Source organism: Triticum urartu, chromosome 6A (assembly GCF_056163025.1).
Source record: "Triticum urartu cultivar PI428250 chromosome 6A, HENAU_Tu73, whole genome shotgun sequence".
Classification (NCBI taxonomy): domain Eukaryota; kingdom Viridiplantae; phylum Streptophyta; class Magnoliopsida; order Poales; family Poaceae; genus Triticum; species Triticum urartu.
In genome coordinates, this window is record NC_141878.1 from 14,061,921 (window position 1) to 14,081,090 (window position 19,170).

Genomic DNA, 19,170 nt, shown 5'->3' on the forward strand with positions numbered 1-19,170 from the left:
GGCTCCGTTCCGTGGAAGGTTGGGTTTCCGGACGCAGGCGGTTACAAATCCCATGAGAGGAGGAAAAAAGTGCAGCAGACCCAAATGCAGGCGCTGAAAGCAAGGGTGGACGCGATAGAGGAACGAGAAGCAAATCGCAGCAAACGTACTGCCGAAGCCTCCCCCGAAGCTACCCCGCCATCTCAGCGCAGAAGCAGCGTGGCTTCCACCGAGCTGCTTCAGCCGGAGCATGCCTTGACGGCTCCTGCCAGCTATCCCGTGGATGCTATCATGGAGTCTCAAAATTGCCACCTTATGACGCAATGGATGAATTTGAAGGTCAAGGCGGCTGTTGGCTCTGTTTTTCCTACTGAACCCGGCGCAACTTTTCACTGCCGGCCGATTCCAGAAGGATATGCTAGGGTGATGGTGGATGAGATAACTGAGGGATTTGAGGAACTCCAGCTTGACCACCCTACCGGTGAAGGGGAGACTCGGCTGGGGTCTGCTCTGAAGACTCCATGCCTATGGCGGAAGGAGCTCATCAACCTTCCGAACTAGACGCCACCGCCTCCTCCTCCTCCTCCGGCGAGTCAGGGCACTCCGCCTCCACCGCCTCCTCCTCCTCCGGCGAGTGATGATCAGGGCCGTCGGCCGGCTCCTTCTCCGGCGCGTGGCGGCACTCCGCCTCCTTCTCCGCCTGCGCCGACGCGCCCGAGCAGCCAGCCTCCTCCTTCTCCGCCTCGTCAGCAAGGGCGGAAGAGACCTGCCGCCGCTCCAGCTGCTCCGGCGCGTCGTAGTCCTTCTCCTCCGCCGCTTAAGCAAGTAAAGAAGACAACCGCTACGTCTGCTCGGTCGGCGTCTAGCAGTACAACCAGAGGCGGGAGGACATACAGATTCGGTCCTTCTCTGAAGACTCCAGAGAAGTTACCATACGAGAGGACCCAGGAGGAGAACGCCGAGATCGCGCGAGAAGAAGTGAAGAAATTCTTTGAAGGGGTGAAAGCAAAGAAACATCCACCTCCGGAGGAGAAGGTAGATCGGGTGAAAGTGAAGCGCACTCTGGCTGCCCTGGCAAAACCACCGAAGTCTGATTCGCCGAAAGGAAACTATGACCGCATTATTGGAAAGGAATTTGCCGAAGCGGAGCGGTCGGGAAGTACTGTCAGTGATCAAAGGCTGAAACAACGACGAGCTGGGAAACAAATTGCCCAGCTCGGCGAACAAGCGAAGCAATCGTGCCCCCCGCTCAAGGTGCCTAGCCACAACGTCGATAATGATCCGAGGATGGTGCCCGGTTATAGCAATCTTGCAGATTACCTGCCCGACGAAGTACATTATGAACCCATGGACGTGCAGATACAAAGATACGAGTACGGGAAGCCTCTCGTCAAAGATGAAAGATCTCTATCAACGATGATGCGAAGATTGCATGATTGGTACTTGAAAATCTGCAGAGACTCTGGGGGGAGGAGTACTTTGTATGCGAGAGTTAAACCGGAGCATGACCTCGTTGGAATTGATCTGTTACCTGTTCCATTTGAGGAGTTCTATCAGTTCTTCAATCAATTGGCCCTCGATAAAGCAACTGTCACCTGCTACTGTCTGTAAGTACTACTACTTCTGTCATTAAGTTTCTCTATATAGCTTAGCTCTTTCATTGCATGTATTTATAATCATCCTCACTATATTATGCAGATTGAAGATCATCGAATTGAAGAAAAGACAAGTCGGTGATATTGGGTTCATTAACACATATCTCATAGATGCAACTCAGGTTAAATTTCATGCCGCAGAAACCGAGGCCAGCATGCTTGAATCGTTGATAATAAATCAAAACAAAGATATAATACTCTTTCCTTACAACTTCAAGTGAGTGTTACTGTCTTGTGCGTATTCGGTTTCCCTTATATATTAGTCAAGGTTATAGTAATGTAATTGATGAGTTATGCATGCGTGTGCAGTTTCCACTATATTCTCCTACATATTAAGCTTGAGCAGGGACTAGTAACCGTCTTAGACTCAAGACGAAAAGATCCCAAGGACTATGCAGACATGACTCAAATACTCGAGAAGTAAATTAAATCGATCATTATCCACCATATCAGCAACTTTGTTCATTTCCTGATATATCAAGTAATTGTTTTCTTTGTCCGGCAGGGTTTGGAGAAAATTCACCAGAAAAGCTCCGGGACTGCCGAAGGAGCTGCAATTTAGACACCTGAAAGTAAGTACTAGCTATAGTAGCATTTTAAGCGCATCTACTAGTCATTCAAGCGCTAGTTTCATCAATACCATTTGGCATTCTTGCTTATGAGTTTGATTAACCTCTATTTCTTGTAAAGTGGTTGTGGCAGCAACAAGGGAATGATTTCTGTGGTTACTATGTTTGCGAGTCCATCCGCCACACGACCTGTGAGCGGGGCTACACTGACGAACAATATGCAGTACGTAAATAACAACATTCACAATTTTATTTTATTACCATCATTTGTGTTGAGTTTCATTCATTCATATATATATATATATATATGTATTGACCCCCTTCTTTAAATTAGATGTTTCGGAAGCGGGATGAACTCCTAGCACCAGCTCGCATGCGAGGAATTCAAGAGGAATTGGCGGCATTCTTTCTTGACCACGTGATCCCTGAAGACGGAGAATTCTATGCGAACCCTGAGTCCGTATGATTATATTTGTAAGAGATAATTATTGTATATATGTAGCCGGTAGTGTCAGATAGATATACGAGAACTTGTTGTTCGACCAATCTCTCGGAGAAGGAGAGGTGGTCGATATCACTTCTCTCTGTATATATGCATATATGTTCATGACGATCTTCTGTTTCCTTCGTTTGCTTACTAGCTAGCTAGCGTGTCTAGTCCTCTCTATATACGTATGTATAGTATGTAGCGTCGACCAAGCACAGACATAACAGAGGACAGTTCTCTCTATTAATTATAACTAGCTAACACAATATATGAAACACCTAAATTAACCCCCCAAAAACCCCAACCCCCCCCCCCCCCATTTCAAAAAAAAAACAAAAACCCCAGCCACAGAAGTGCTGACGCGTGGATGCCTATTGGTCCCGGTTGGTGCCACCAACCGGGACCAAAGGGTCTCCTGGCTGGGCTCTGCGCACTGCCCACGTGGAGGGCCTTTAGTCCCGGTTCTGGATTGAACCGGGACTAAAGGGGGGAGGTATTAGTACCGACACTTTAGTCCCGGTTCCTGAACCGGGACTAAAGGCCCTTACGAACCGGGACTATAGGCCCTTTTTCTACCAGTGCATACACTACTAGGGAAAACCTTATACACAGAATCTTAGCAGCAGCGCGGTCTAAAAACAGGCGCTACTGCTAATTAGCAATAGCGAGCTTCAGAAAAGAGCGCTACTAATGACTGACTAGCAGTAGCGCTCTAGGTGAAAAGAGCGCTACTACTATAATTGCCACGGTGTTGCCTCCAGGCTAGATATCGTAGTAGCGCCCTTTCCGTGGACGCGCTACTGCTAAAGAACTTAGTAGCAGCGGTTTTCCTCAAAACTCGCTACTGCTAAGTATCACCGCAATTAATTAAGTTTAGTCCCATACTGCTAAGCGAACAAGGTGTTTACCACCTTAAATATGTTGTTTCTCAACCTATCTCGAGCACTTGGTCTTCATTGAACTATATGTGTATGATTTGTGGTTGCAATATGAATCCTCGCCTGACCTATACAGGTACAGTGAGGATTCATGTTGACTATTTAGATTATACACAAAAAGATCAATGATGACCAATGTATATTTTTGATGTTTTTACATTGCTTAGACTTATAGCGTTTTTTTAGGACAAAGCATTACTGATATTGGGATAAACAAAAGAAATAACTGCTTCCATTAGCAGTAGCGGTTTTCCCTAAAACGCGCTATAGATAAGTTAGCTATAGCGCGTTTTCCATATGAGCGCTACTACTAGTTCGAGTTAACCACCCCCCCCCCCCCCCGAATCAAAATTTCACTAAGTCCTCCTCCCCCCCGGCCTGTTCCCCTACTCCTGTCGCCGCCGCCCGAGCCCGAGCGCGCCTGCCCTCACCGCCGCCGCCGCCGCCCGCCCTCAACCTCACCGCCGCCGCTCTCGACCACACTGTCGCCGCCCTCGACCTCACCGCCACCGCCCTCGATCGAGCCCGCCGCCCTCGACCGAGCCCGCCGCCCAGGACCGCCGCCTCCCGATCCCGAGCCCGCCCTCGCCGCCCCTTCGTCGCCAAGCACCTCCCCGCCACCGTCTCTCCCTCTGTAAGCCCCCGACCCCTCCCCCACCCCCTCTCTCTTTGCTTAGTTAGTAGATGATTTTAGTAGTAGTAGATGTTAATTTAGGGTTCATAGATAATGATTTTTAGAAGTAGTGGATATTAATTACTAGTAGTGATGGTAAACTAGTTGTATAATTAGCAGTAGTAGATGTTAATTAGTAGTAGATGTAGTAGTTAGATGTTAATTAGTAGTAGTAGATGTGCTAGTTTCTTTCTATTTATAGTAAGTTTATATTTAGTAAGAACGAGTTGAATTAATAGAACTATTTTAGTTTTAGTTGAACTAGTTAAGTTTTAGTTGAACTAGTATAGTAAGTAAATTAATAACTAGTTGGACTACTTCATTTTTAGAAAGAACTAGTTTTTTTTCTTTTTATACTAAGTTTATATTTAGTAAGAACTAGTTGAATTAATAGAACTAGTTGAATTAATAGAACTAGTTGAACATGCCATATTTGTTGTTATTTTTTAGTTTAAGCAATTATTTCATGTTTTGGTTACACCTCCGAGTGGCCTATGTTTTGCCGGAGTGTTGATTAATTTCCGTTTTGGCAAATTTCAGGCGCTCGATATGTCCTTTTTTAGCAAAGGTCATGCCGGATTTTTCCGTGAATTCTGGCATGACTTGTGCTAGAATATGTACAAGTTTAATCTTTGAATTATGAACGTAGGAAATGTCGTACTCGGACGACGACAGTCTCCCGGGGGAGTGCAGCTGGTGCCACGATGATCGAGGTATGTGCGACAGGTTCGTTGAGCTGGATGAAGATCGGCGCTTCAGCATTAAGCTCGAGGAGACCTTCGGTGTTGAAACGGTACGCAACAACGACAAGTGTTTTTTTCGTAATTAAGCATGACTTCAACTATTTCAACGTCTAATTTTCATCTTTTACAATTCGACTAGCTTATCCCATGCCATGCAAGACGCTATGTCTTGGAGAGGATGGGTTTTGAAGACCATGAAAATTATGAAACAAAGAAAATACACCTAAGAACCCATCATGATATCGATTTTGAAGTAAATCTGTACAATTCTCAGAGCGTAATCCATTTTGGTTGCCAAAATTGGGAAGCACTTTGCAAAATGTATGGTTTTTATGAGGGTATGATTGTCACCATGGATCTTGGTAATCCTGACATCGAGCAAGACAATATGGACATTTGGGTCCTTGTTGATACGCTTCCGATTCTACCGCAATGTGAGTTTCTCAAACATAGTTATTAACTAATTTATATTGTTTAATTTAAAATAGTTGACAGCTTATTTCCATTGACAGCTTATTTTGAATCTTCAAAGCATGTGCAGAAGATGGTAGACAAAACCCACTACACTGATGGCTCCGAATTAACTTATAAGGAGAAAAGTCATCTGATTGCTTATTGTACTTTTTTTGAGAATTACAATACCTATTATCGAACTCCTCCAAATTATGGTGAATACGTGCCACTAGTGCACGCGTTGAACCACGATAACTTCAATGGAGATACCCTGGTAAGATTTTTTACTATTACGACATCCATGCATCTTTTGCATACTTCTAAAACTAGTACATCATTGCTAACTACGAAGTTATTACTATGTTTTTCAACAGAAAATCCCGATGGATTGTGTGCCTCATCTGATGTATCAGAATGGTCGCCTTGCAGTTATGAACATACAGCCAGGTGAATCTAAGGAGCTCACCTGTGCATATCGGATTTCTAAAAGCGATGAACACATGCTAATCAAAGAATGGAAAAAATGTTTGGACATTTGCAAGGAGGTTCTTGGAAGTAACATTAAGCGAAAGGCAAGAATTGGAGACAGGATAATCTCCATTCTCCATAATCGAGAGTCAGGGGCTATCTTGTTTTTTGCTATTTTATCTTAGAGAATATAGTAGGTCCTAAGAGAATGTAGTAGGTCATATGAGGTATAATATGTTTATTATGTGATACAATGTGTTAGAGTTGATGATGTGAGGAGTACTTGTGATTACGACTAGTGACCAATTTGCTATGTGATGTCTCATTGATGAAAATGATGATCTTGAGGAGGTGTTATATGACAATGATGTATTATGATGATAAGTTGTTAATGATATGATGATGATGATATTTATTATATCATTGGGTGAAAGAACCGGGGATTAGTTTCAAGTGGATGTCCATCCACTTGAAACTAGTCTACACGGTTCTTTCACCCTGTGATGTAGTAACTCATTATGATGTAAAAACAATTTCTAAATTCCAGTTGTATGAAAACTTGTGTAAAGGTGTATGAATACAACATGAAATAAAAAAGAAATAAAATACGAAATAATAGTAGCAGCGCGGGCAGGGAGAAGGGCTACTACTAATTACCAGTAGCGCTCCTCCTGGAACTCGCTACTACCAAGTCGATTTAGCAGTAGCGTGGGTGGAGGCACGCTACTGCTATTCGTTAGCTGTAGCGCCTTATCAGTAGTGCATAACCCCGCGCTACTGATAGGTCTAAAACCTGCGCTGCTACTAGGGTTTTCCCTAGTAGTGATAGTGCACTTTAGTGGCGCACAGAAATAAAAACACCAGTGGCGCATTATTTAAAAGTGCGCCATTAGTAACCTAGAGCACAAGGTACGCATGGTCCTTTGGAGTAACAGCAGTGGCGCACTTCTGGGCTTAGTAATGGCGCACTTTAGCTGCGCCATTAGTGTCTCGGATAGTAATGGCGTAGCAGGTGGTGCGGCACTGTTATGTAGATTAACAGTGACACACCAGGCGTGCGCCATTAATAGCCAAAATAGGTGCGCCACTAACAGCCTTTTTTCTAGTAGTGATGGCAAGGACTCCTCGAGGCACTTCATCCAATGGTTGTAGATGTGCAATTTGCATATCTAACGGATAATTTATGATGTTTTATAAGGATTAACGTGAAGGCTTGGTCGGAGCATCCAATTAGTATTTTAGTTACCGGACTGGACGTTGAGCTTGAAGGTGATGAAGTTGCCGATGTTGTTGAGGCTGTGGATGGAGGGGACGGCGGGGAAGAGGAAGATGCGACGTCAGAGTGGGCGGCCGGCAGCACGAAGGGAAACACGGACATGGCAGCAGGAGCAGTGGCTGGTGGAGCAGTAGCTATGGGGGCAGGAGCAGTCGCCGGTGGAGCAGTAGCTATGGGGGCTGGGAGTCCGGAAGAGGGGAGTGCCGGAGAGGGAGGCGGAGCGGAGGAGCTCGCGAGGCCACCGGAAGAGTCGTCGGTGGCCATGGAGGGTAGGTCGTAGGAAGGGTTGCTCTGGTGCCAAGTTGGATTATGGAAACACTGCGTGATCACATTCCATTGCCCACGAAGGGGTCATATACAGAGTACCGAGAATAACTGCCCGAGCTATACAAGGGCATGCACATCGTGTGCTACATGATAGGAGAGATCGTGAGCCTAACTGCGGAGGACTCGGTCCTCACGTTGCACAAGTGCCGTTAGTCTTCCAACATTGAGAGTGGACTCTGAAATATATCCTCGTGGATTGCTTTTCTCCTTACTTTCCAGATCGCCCACATGGTCACTACCATCTCAGTGAAAATCTCATGAGATAGTGTCGAGTTCAGCAAGAACAGCCAGTACCTTGCATTCAAAGCATGATTTGCACACATATGTCCAACCATCTCCTCTGTAGCGAGCTACCACACACTTCTTGCCAACATGCATTCAAATAGAGCGTGCTTCCAATTGTCTTCAGATGAACATATTGTACAAACAAAAGATGTTGCCATATGACGGTGATGCAACACATCTGAGGTAGGCATCGAGTTCTGCCCCAACCTCCACAAGAAATTCTTGATCTTAGATGGCACTGTAATGTTTCAAAGCTTCGTCCAGTTTCGTTCCTCAATGCTAGTGCCAGACTGGCCTTGAACATTCTCTAACCAATTCTCCCTCTGAATCTTTGTTTTGATCAATATCTTATAAATTGAACTGACCGAAAATCTTCCACGACGGTCAGAAGGAATAGAGAAGGATGTTGGTGGAATTGATTGTTTATTGCTTGAGCCTCGTGGGCGCATATATAGGGGTACAATGACCAACTTGAAGTACAAGACAGGGTAGAGTAAGATCCTACGCTATAATCATAATACTCAACATCGTCGCTTACTTGCGGGTCCCAGACTGCGACGTCTTCAACTCCTACACACCTTCAGCCTCATGGGATTCAGTTTCGTCAGGTACACGTGATGCTACATTACAGTAAACAGCGTGCCAAGGCGTGCCTTTTCTTCTAGTATGTACTACGTTACATATGTATCTCAGCTCGGACTGTTCATCGGTCACCATCTGGCTTGGCGTGTTTGCGACAAATCTGACATGAGCCGCAGCAACACTCGTCTACGAGGCAGCAACAACACAAAGCAGCAAGGCTGTAGTTTGCAGGGCAAACACAGAGCACGTTAGATTAGTACAGAACTAATGTAGAGCAAAGAAATATGACGGGGCTCCTTTTTATTACCATGCTTTGAGGAAGCCCGTCTTCCGTTTTGGCCTATGTTGAGCCGCGGGAGATCCATCGTAATACCCTGCATGTACGCGTTGCCGTTTCACGCATGACAGCATGAGCAAACAATAGGAGAAAAAAATGTAGTGCAAGGAAGACACGCAAACATATATTCGTTTATCTATCATGCGTGGAATTATAGTAACATATAAGTGGCGGTTAATTTCAAAAATAAAATAAAATAAAATAAGTGGTGGTTACCAGAGCTTTTCGGGTACAAGTACATGTTAGTTTCTCAAAAGAAACATAACATGTTGGTCAGTGGCCTTGACTTTGAACACAACTGCATGTCATATGTTGTAAGCTATCTAAAAAAATGGACTTTGAACTCGAATTCAGATGGCCCTCTTAGAAAAAAGGTATATAGATGACTATGTATACCATGGAGAAGTGAACCGGACGGTCTTCGGAGAGTATAAATAGCGGCTGCAAACCACAGATCAAGTAGAATGCTATATTGCCGTGGCCCGTGGATTAGCGCATCTCCAAGGCGGACCCTCAAACCTCCCGCAAGCATCCGAACCGTGCTGTCTAGACGCAGTTTGTCATCTATCGCGGTTCTGTATCGGTCCATTGAGCGGTCTGGACCACGTTTTTCCAGTAAATTGGAGATAAACGTGGGGAACCTTGGCGGGAGTCCGGAAATCCACATGATGAACCAAAAGTCACCACGTGTCCTCTCTTCCTCCGGATGGCGAATAGCTGCGGCTAATCTTTTTTTGCTTTGGCGGAGACTACTATTAATCATGCAAGTGTTTGGCGGAAGGTGTACATTAGTGAGCTTAATTGATTATTTTAGTAACCCACAATTGAACGGAAGGTATTTTGGCGAAAGGTGTGCATGTGAACAGAAAGTGTTTGGCGGAAGGTGTATATTAGTGAGCTTAATGGATTATTTTACTAACACACAATGGAATGAAAAGTATTTTTGGCGGAAGGTGTGTATGTGAATGGAAGCTGTTTGGCGGAAGGCACGATTGGATGGCCGGCTCCCGCATCAGCGTTTGGACATTGGTCTTGACTGAATTTCGGACAAAACCGAGGGAATTTGCGGGTCACCGTTGAAGATGCCCTTACAACTTTTAGTGATGCTTAAAGCGTCTAAAATATTATGTGCGCCGCTGTTGGCAGCTCATCCATCAAAAGCTGCAGCGCAGGAAACGAATAATTAAAGCTCCTCGTTATCTCTTTGCTTCCTTTTAATTGTGCCATTCTTTTTGACATTTCGGATTATTCCTGTCTTTAACTTCAAGGAAATGGAAGATCATACGAACTCTATCTTTGCCTGCTGTTGCTATTAGCATTTATGTGCTAGTGCTAGAGATCGATGTTGTTGGGCTTGCGCCATGTTGTAATGTGAACGGCACAAGTCAGCAGCTTTTCTTTCTTTTTTTGAAAAGAGAGTTTCCTCTCTGATTTCTGTTAGAAAGCCAATCCCCAGCGAATGCTCGCCGGGGGACATGGTATTTGCAAACCCCCCAATGGCAGTTTATGTGTATTGGTTAGGCTGCGGTTAACATTTTACAAAACTATCATGGCAATTTGTTTAAATTGTGGATTTTTCTTCTTTTGCAAAAAAGTGTCACCGTCGAATGCAAATCTTATGGTTATGTGGGCGTTTGCTGGGACCCCACCCCCAGCAAGCGTTTGTAAGATATCTATTCTGTTTCTGTTAACAGAAACCAGTGTTCCACTACAACAAAAGGAAAGGGAAATATCCAAGCACAACGGCCACCTAGAGCAAGAAAACACAAGGAAGCAGACACAAGTCGGTAACAGGTCCCTCTCCACAAATTAGGGGCCCTGTGCCGGGGACCTTTTATTTTGTTCCAAAAAATCATGTTACTAAGAATACATGATTTCTAAGCTTATCAAGATAAGAAAAGTTGACAGAACCTAAAAATTTGAACGAGCACATATCTTGAAAATCTTTGGTGTGTGAGCAACTACGTCCAAAAATATTTTTCCCATCCATGTGAAGTCTAACCTTCGATTGTAGAGCATAAATAATATATTAGTTATCATCATATATCTTATATCTTATATTTACTAATTAGAGGCACCATACGAGGCTCCACGCTAATTCTAGAGTAAGATCAATAATTACCATAGGATTATTAAATATACGACTATGATCAAATGTAATATGTATGGTCCATAAATAACAATCCTATTAGATTACAGTAAAAAAAACGTGTGCACTAGCAGTTTCCAAAGTAAACACGCTACGTCCTACAACAAAGAAAAAAAGAAAGCCTATACAACAAGTCTCTAATAGGTCCCCTTATAAAAAACACGTCTCAATATAGATTAATGAAACTGGCTTGATGTTAATTTACCAGCGAGGTAATCCACACGTATATGTGCATAGGAAACGGTAATAGTACAGAATGGCTGCGTACAAGTGATTCATGATATATATATTTTTTGCCCAACAAATAACGTTAATTTGGACTACAAATAAACAAGTTTTTTATGATATACTCTCCAGAAAATGTCAATCTTTACTCTCTTTACGAGTATAATAATACAGTGCATGGTTTTGTCGATTGTTTTCTCCATTGCCTCCCTTGATCGCCAACTTCTTCTCACTTGCATGCCCCTGACGTTCCATAAAAGTGTTCAAGATTTTCATCCGGAACAAAAATTGAGACAATAAATGCAAAATATGCCTAATAAAAATTATAAGTACGCAATTTGAAAAGTACATATATCTTAATTTTGATTACGAGCTATATATAATGCAATATATATTTTCTAACTTTCATAATGACCAATAGAAACCCCTTTTTACTGGGTCTTTCAAATGGCATAGATAAACCGCACCCACATTTCAGTATAATATTTCAAATTTGTTATTTCTCAGTCCACTAAGCAAATGTTATTTCTGAGCCGACCGAGTTGCAAAATAAAAAAGAGATTAAGTCATAGTGTGCATTTTTAGGTACAAAGATGTGTAACATCCATTTGCGGAAGTTGAAGACTAAAATAGCACATAATTTCAAATTTTGTGACCAGCTATTTATTCTTTTAATAAAGAAACAAAACTTCTGATAATTTAACGATAAATAAGAATTTATATATTCACTAAAGAACGCAAACTGACACAGTATATAGTATTTTATGCCAATGGGTAAAGAGTAATAGACTGAACTGCTTTGAGGGAAGAACTATATTTTTTTAATTACCACACAGCAAAAACCAAATTTCTATTATCTCAAATTGATAAAACTAACTAGGACTAAATTTACAGTCAATAGAAATGTACAAATTTACCAAAATGTTACTAAATTTTTACCATTCTATTTTTCAATAATGTATCATTTTCTACAATAAATTTCCAAAATTATACTATTTTTGGTTTTTTCCATATTACTACCATGAATTAGGTATTATTTCCTCATTTTGTATTTATGTACGTTCAAATTGTGTACAGTCAAATTAGGTATCATTTTGTATTTATGTACGTTCATTCAAAGCTCAGTGTACATAAATACAAAAAGTGACTGCGATTTTGATAAGTGCACTTATAGAAACAGTCAACAATATTGTGACCGATTATTCTTTTTCCAGGGTACATAAATACAAAGTTTTTGACTCAAAGTCATTAGCCCGTGCAGGTGCACGGGTTGATGAGTAGTTCTATCTAAATACAATGATGAAATGCTGTAATTTATAAATTACTCCCTCCGTCCACAAACATAATACGTGTTGACTATTTCAATACAGACGACATATGAAATAAAATAAGTGGACAAACAAATACACAATACCACAGTTTTAACATAACAGAGTATTTTTGAAGTATTAGAATACTGTGGACCAGTTTGGCAAGAGCTTGCATGCATCGACGTAATATTAACTAGGTAGCCGTTTGAACCAGGTGCAAACGGTGCGTTGCTAGCTACAAACTGATGAACGGGGCACAGTGCACCGGCGTGCACAAACTAGCAGGACCATGCACTAACTGAACCGAACGGCCAAGCTAAACGCACCATGCACAAGCTCAGTGTATACTTACCAAAGTACACCAAATAGGTGTAACTACCATAACACCGATCACACCGCGTCGCACCTCGCGGCGGAGCTTCGCGTTGACGGGAGTGGCTTGGTTTTCTTTCGCGTCTTGGAGCACCAGGAGCTAACGCTCGGCCTTCGTCCGCGTTCGCCGTCAAGGTTGTTGTCGCAGCCACTAATAGAAAAAGGGCCTTCAGTCCCGGTTCTGGAACCGGGACTAAAATGTCGGTACTAATGCCTCTCCCTTTAGTCCCGGTTCAATCCAGAACCGGGACTAAAGGGCGCGGCCATGTGGAGCTTCACCTTTAGTCCCGGTTCATAACATCAACCGGGACTAAAGGAAATTTTATGATTTTTTTTTGAAATTTTTTTTGAAATTTTTTTGATTTTTTTTTATTTTCAAATTTCTGAATTATTTTAACCTCTAGTCTGTAATCACCACCCCTCATCACTTCTCAATTTATCCTATAATCACCCCTCATCAATCCAAATCATCTAACTTCCCGAACGGTCACCCATCCTCCCACTCCCACAGCCTGAGCACGCTTAACTTCCGGGTTCTATTCTCCCTCGCTCCAAGTCTGCACTTGTTGTTTTCCTGACAATACTGAGATGTCAATCCTATTAACCTTCAGGAATTTTGCTTGAGCATGAAGTGACACATTTCATAGTTTTATTTTGAAACTATTGTTTTAAAAAACAATAATTATTTAGTAACACTAATATTTCTTGAATAATTAGTTTGACCATTGTTTGACCACAGTTTGACCAGATTTGACCAAAATTGAAATAACAAAAATAATTATTTAGTAACACTAATATTCTAGAATAATTAGTTTGACCATTGTTTGACCACAGTTTGCCCATCGTTTGAATATTTTTTGATTTTTTCCACTCTAGATCTTAAAAGCCCCGTTAGTTTTTTTCTATTAGGTTTTTGAGGATTTTGAAAATGTTTAATGGGGTTCCCCCCATTAAATTTGGGTGTAACTTTTCGAGTAGATGATTTTTCATATAAAAAACTTTTTCATCCGAGTTAGTATGCAAAAGTTATGCCCATTTTTACAAATTTCAGAGAGATTTTGCAAATAAAGTCAAAATTCACATTTGCAAATTTTCCCAACAACTAAACCACATATCACATGGGAAACTTATTTTATTTTATTTTTTTGACATTTCCATCATTTTATTTTATTTTTTTTAAAACTGAAAAGGCGATCGGGGGGGGGGGGGTAGAGTTTGAAAATGAGACCTTTAGTACCGGTTCGTGGCACGAACCGAGACTAAAGGTCTCGTCCCCATTAGTCCCGGTTCGTGCCTCAAACCGGAACTAAAGGTCTAATCTTTAGTCCTGGTTTGAGGCACGAACCGGGACCAATGGTTGTGGGCCAGGAGCGAGGCCCATTGGTCCCGGTTCATCCCACCAACCGGGACCAAAAGGTCTAGATGAACCGGGACCAATGGCCCACGTGGCCCGGCCGGCCCCCTGGGCTCACGAACCGGGACCAATGCCCCCATTGGTCCCGGTTTTGGACTGAACCGGGACTAATGGGGTTACCCGGCTTGGACCAAAGCCCCCTTTTCTACTAGTGAGCCTGCTCCTTCCCATCAACTACGGTACTCTCCCTATACGCGCCACACTGAACTGCCTATCCTTGATTTGTCCATGGGTGCCCGATCAAGACGAGCTTGTGGCGGCTTGAAGCTACCGAAGAGAACGATCGGCTCGTTCTTTCGCATGCTCTGTTTTAAAAAAGAGGTCCAGGGTTTCTTTTTACGCAGAGAAAATACCATCGTATTAGAAAAACTGTAGTATTGAAACCACAGTTTTGTGTGGTTGTCAAACAGCTCAAAGTAAATAAAATCATGGTAATCCTAAAAACTGTAGTATTTTTGAAATACTTAGAAAATACTGAGCTATCCCCGCAAACAAAACAAATACAGTAAAACATGTCTATACACTCACTCATAGAAAAGCTGGACCATCTTATATTTATGAATTACTACTGAAAAGCCAACAAAAATCATAGCGTATCACAAGGTCACATGGAAAACGAAATCCACGGAACAAGTCTGATAACGCACAGATGAACAAGTCTCGTCACATGATCGATGGTGTGGGCATCAATTTAATAGAGAGTAGGAGGGCTAGAAATAAAACAAAACTTCTTCTGGGAGAATAGGCAGGCGGCAGTCGATCGACTGAGGAACACGGACTGACTGGCGAGTGGCAGCGGGCAGATTAATGCGCGGCGATCGGTGATCGGTCGCCGATTGACTCACTTGATCATCTACTATGATATCTATACCCTTGACCCTTGTACAAGGGAAAACAAGATGCTTGTCAAACTCCTACAAAGCAGCCAAACGAAGAGCAGCCCCCAGCTGGGCAGAACGACTCTTCCCAAGTTACTAATCCTTTGCTTATGCAGGGTTGTTCCATTAGCTCTGATCTTTTGCTTACATCACTACAGTAAAAGTAAATGAAGCTGAGTAACATCCTCGGCAAAAAGCATTTTAACCATGGCGATGTATAGAAAAGATAACAACCATAGAAAAGAAGTAACATTTAACCGAATGTATACTATCCATGGACAATATAGCATCAACATCAAAATGGCGACGAACTGGTCGAAGATTATCAGCTTCTTCAGCCGACTAAACCCGATCTGACCTTCACCTTTGCCCACTCTATCGTCGCGCTTCGCTCTGAGCACAAACTTGGTGTAAGCATCTCCTACCTCCTGCCTAGTTGGAAACCCTTTATCTGAGCTATTGTTGTAACCATTCACCTGTTCACTACATGCCTCCCACGAATCATACATTCCTGGAGACCTCCTTCTACACACCGCATACCACCTCATCTACCAAGAGAAGAACATAATTTAAAAAAGCAAACCAGGAGAAGAACACAAGTAACATAACCAACATAAGCATTAATGATTCGTGTACCTAAAAGCATCATCACAAGTTTTACTCAAGTTCTACTCTGAGTCGACATCAACAACTACAAACTATCTAACTAAGACTACTCTTAGAATGGAGCTCTACTTAGACTGGTAGTCTGTGAAGCCGGTGATTCTGGAGTCGGAGGAGGTGGGGCTGCCCACCACTGACCTCCTGCCACTGCTAAAGTGTCATCAGTGGTGGGGCCCGGCCGCCACTGGTAGGACCCTAACTGTGGTGGGCGGATTCAATCTGGTAGCAGTGGTGGGCGACCCTACTAATGGTAGGCAAGGTGCAACGCTCGCCACTGCTGTGTAAAGTACGTGCGGCGGGCGCTTATCAACGCCCGCCACTGACTGCTGCACCATGCTAGAATAAAAAACGCTGCTTGGCTGAGGCGAAATGGCCCATTCCACCGTTTCTAGCGGGCTTGACTGGCGGTGCTTTAAGGTTCGTGCTATACAAAACAAACAGTGGATACAATCTATCAAACGGGCCATTTTTACACCGCGCCGGCCTGGTTGGTCTGTATGGATGCAACCAAACACAGCGTACAGTTTTCAGTGGCTATGGTATAGCCACCCCGCTAGGCACGGCCTGGTTGGTCTGTATAGCCACACAGCATAGAGCAGTTGCGTAGCCAGGAGCTTGCCGCTCCCCAGGCCAATCTCATAGCTATAGTATTGAATAGTAGATACAGTCAATGAAAGACCTTGTTGCATGGCATGTGTTGCCTGCATTAGTAGAAAACAGGGCTTTGGTCACAGGGAATTTTTCACATTAGTCCCGGTTCAATCACGAACCGGGACTAATGTGAGCATTTATCCCGGTTCGTGCGGCTAAGGCATTAGTCCCGGTTCACCTGGGCCCTTTAGTCCCGGTTCGTGCCACGAACCAGGACTAATGGGCTTTGAGGCATTAGTACCGGTTCATGGCACGAACCGGTACTAAAGGTCCCATTTTCAAACTCCCCCCCCCCCCGACCACCTTTTCAGTTTTAGAAAAAACAAAAGAAAATGATGGAAATGTCAATAAAATAAAATAAAATAAGTTTCCCATGTGATATGTGGTCTGGTTGTTGGGAAAATTTACAAATACGAATTTGGACTTTATTTGCAAAATCTCACTGGAATTTGTAAAATGGGCATAACTTTTGCATACGAACTCGGATTAAAAAGTATTTTATATGAAAAATCATCTACTCGGAAAGTTACATCCGAATTTAACCGGGGAAACCCTGTTAAACATTTTCAAAATCCTCAAAAACCTAACAGAAAAAAAGTTACGGGGCTTATAAGATCTAGAGTGGAAAAAATCGAAAAAATTTCAAACTTACTAGTGGCGCACCATTTGCTAGGTGCGCCACTAGTAACAGAAAAAAATATAGTTTCAATTTTTTTTGGAAAAAATGTGGTCAAATCTGGTCAAATCTGGTCAAACTGTGGTCAAACAATGGTCAAACTAATTATTCTAGAATATTAGTGTTACTAAATAATTATTTCAGTTATTTCGAATTTTGGTCAAATATGGTCAAACAATGGTCAAACTAATTATTCAAGAAATATTAGTGTTACTAAATAATTTTTGTTTTTTAAAATAATAGTTTCAAACTCAAACAGTGAAATGTGTCACTTCATGCTCAAGAAAAATCCGTGAAGGTTAATAGGATTGACATCTTACTATTGTCAGGAAAACAACAAGTGCAGACTTGGAAACGAGTGAGAATAGAACCCGGAAGTTAAGCGTGCTCAGGTTGGGGGAGTGGGAGGATGGGTGACCGTTCGGTAAGTTAACCGTTCGGGAAGTTAAATGATTTGGAATGATGAGGGGTGGTTAGAGGATAAATTGAGCAGTGATGAGGGGTGGTGATTACAGACTAGAGATTAAAATAATTCAGAAATTTGAAAATCAAAAAAAAAATTCAAAAAAAAAATCATAAAATTTCCTTTAGTCCCGTTTGGTGTTATCAACCGGGACTAAAGGTGGAGCTCCACGTGGCCGCGCCCTTTAGTCCCGGTTCCTTCGAACCGGGACTAAAGGGGAGAGGCATTAGTAACGACCCTTTAGTCCCGGTTTTCGAACCAGGACTAAAGGGCCTTACCAACCGGGACAAAAATCCCTTTTTCTACTAGTGCTGGGCCTGGCTATACGCCCCTACATTGGAGTGACACATGGTGCCGAACTGTGATCCGGAGACTGAGAAATAAACCAAGAGTTCAGATGACCGCCTGAATTTGCACGTTGGCAGAATTCTCTGGGCTGCAAGAGGTAGCCCAGAAAGTGCTTGGGAATCGTCAACTTTGAGAAAGACAAATGGAAAATCAGCAGGGACGTAGATTTCTAGCAACTCCCATCTCTTCGTAGGAAATGTACCTGACCATGGCATTGTCAGAGACACCACAATGAATAAGATTCCACAGACATGGACATCTAATTGTGTAGGTTCAGTGGCAGAACGAACCGATCGGTGGAGAATATAAATCTTATGAGAACCTCAAATTAAGTCCATCCATGGAAGAGCGAAATGTTCGGTGTAGATTAAGGAACATAAGAAATCATAGCTTATCTCTTTTTATTCGAAAATTGACTCCTAAGGCATCAACTACAGTAAGCTACATCATTTTTTTTAAATAACATCCATTGGATCAACTAAAAAGGCACCTAAAACTGTAACACCAATGCGTCCTCTACTGGAATCTGGGATTTCATCGAGTTCTGACCTTTCGCCAAGTTCAATTTATTGGGAACTCGCCAAATTGAGGTATCTGCCGACTTTGATACAAATTAGGACTTGGCAGTGACAAGAAACTTCACAAACTTCACCTTTTTCCTAGGAACGCAATAATTTTATGCCTTATTTTTTTATCACCGAATTTGATGGGTCCCATCTATGCTGAGTACGCAATATAAAAAGCATGGTAAACTTTTTTTCTTATTTATACGGAATTCAAGGAGTCACGTGTATGTCAAGCACCCACAGAGATAAAGTCCGCAAAAATATGACAGGCATGCACTTGTGGCACCTGCCGTTGACTAACTGACTGTTGGTCTTGCTATGCTGAGTTCCAAAACTCACCAATACTCTGCAAAGGGCTGAACCTTCATTTTAAATGGGGAATAGGCGAGGTCACGCGCCAAACGCAAAAATCCTCGCCCTCCCCGGCCATCAACCTCGCTCGTCCTGTTGGAACACTACTTCCTCCACGTCCTCCTCGCCACCCGCACGCCCGAGTCCTGCGCCCACGACTGGCTCGTCCCGCACGTAGCTCATGTCTCCTTAGGACTAGCTAGATCAGTTGTAACCTTATCCTGCCGTTGCACTCCATGTATATATATGCGTAACTTGTGAAGTCATAATCAATACAGATAGTTTAATCCTCCAACTTGGTATCAGACGCGAGTTCTCTCTGAGACTTCACC

General features: G+C 42.8%; 1 long non-coding RNA gene across 1 annotated transcript; it reads right to left on the reverse strand.

Moving 5' to 3' along the window:
• Window positions 1-8,247: 8,247 nt before the first annotated feature.
• On the reverse strand, window positions 8,248-9,208 carry LOC147963208 (uncharacterized). Its single transcript, XR_015608718.1, has 3 exons — window positions 8,989-9,208; window positions 8,743-8,809; window positions 8,248-8,653 (listed from the first exon to the last, which is right to left on the reverse strand). It is a non-coding gene; the product is annotated as an uncharacterized LOC147963208 (long non-coding RNA).
• Between the last annotated feature and the right edge of the window lie 9,962 nt (window positions 9,209-19,170).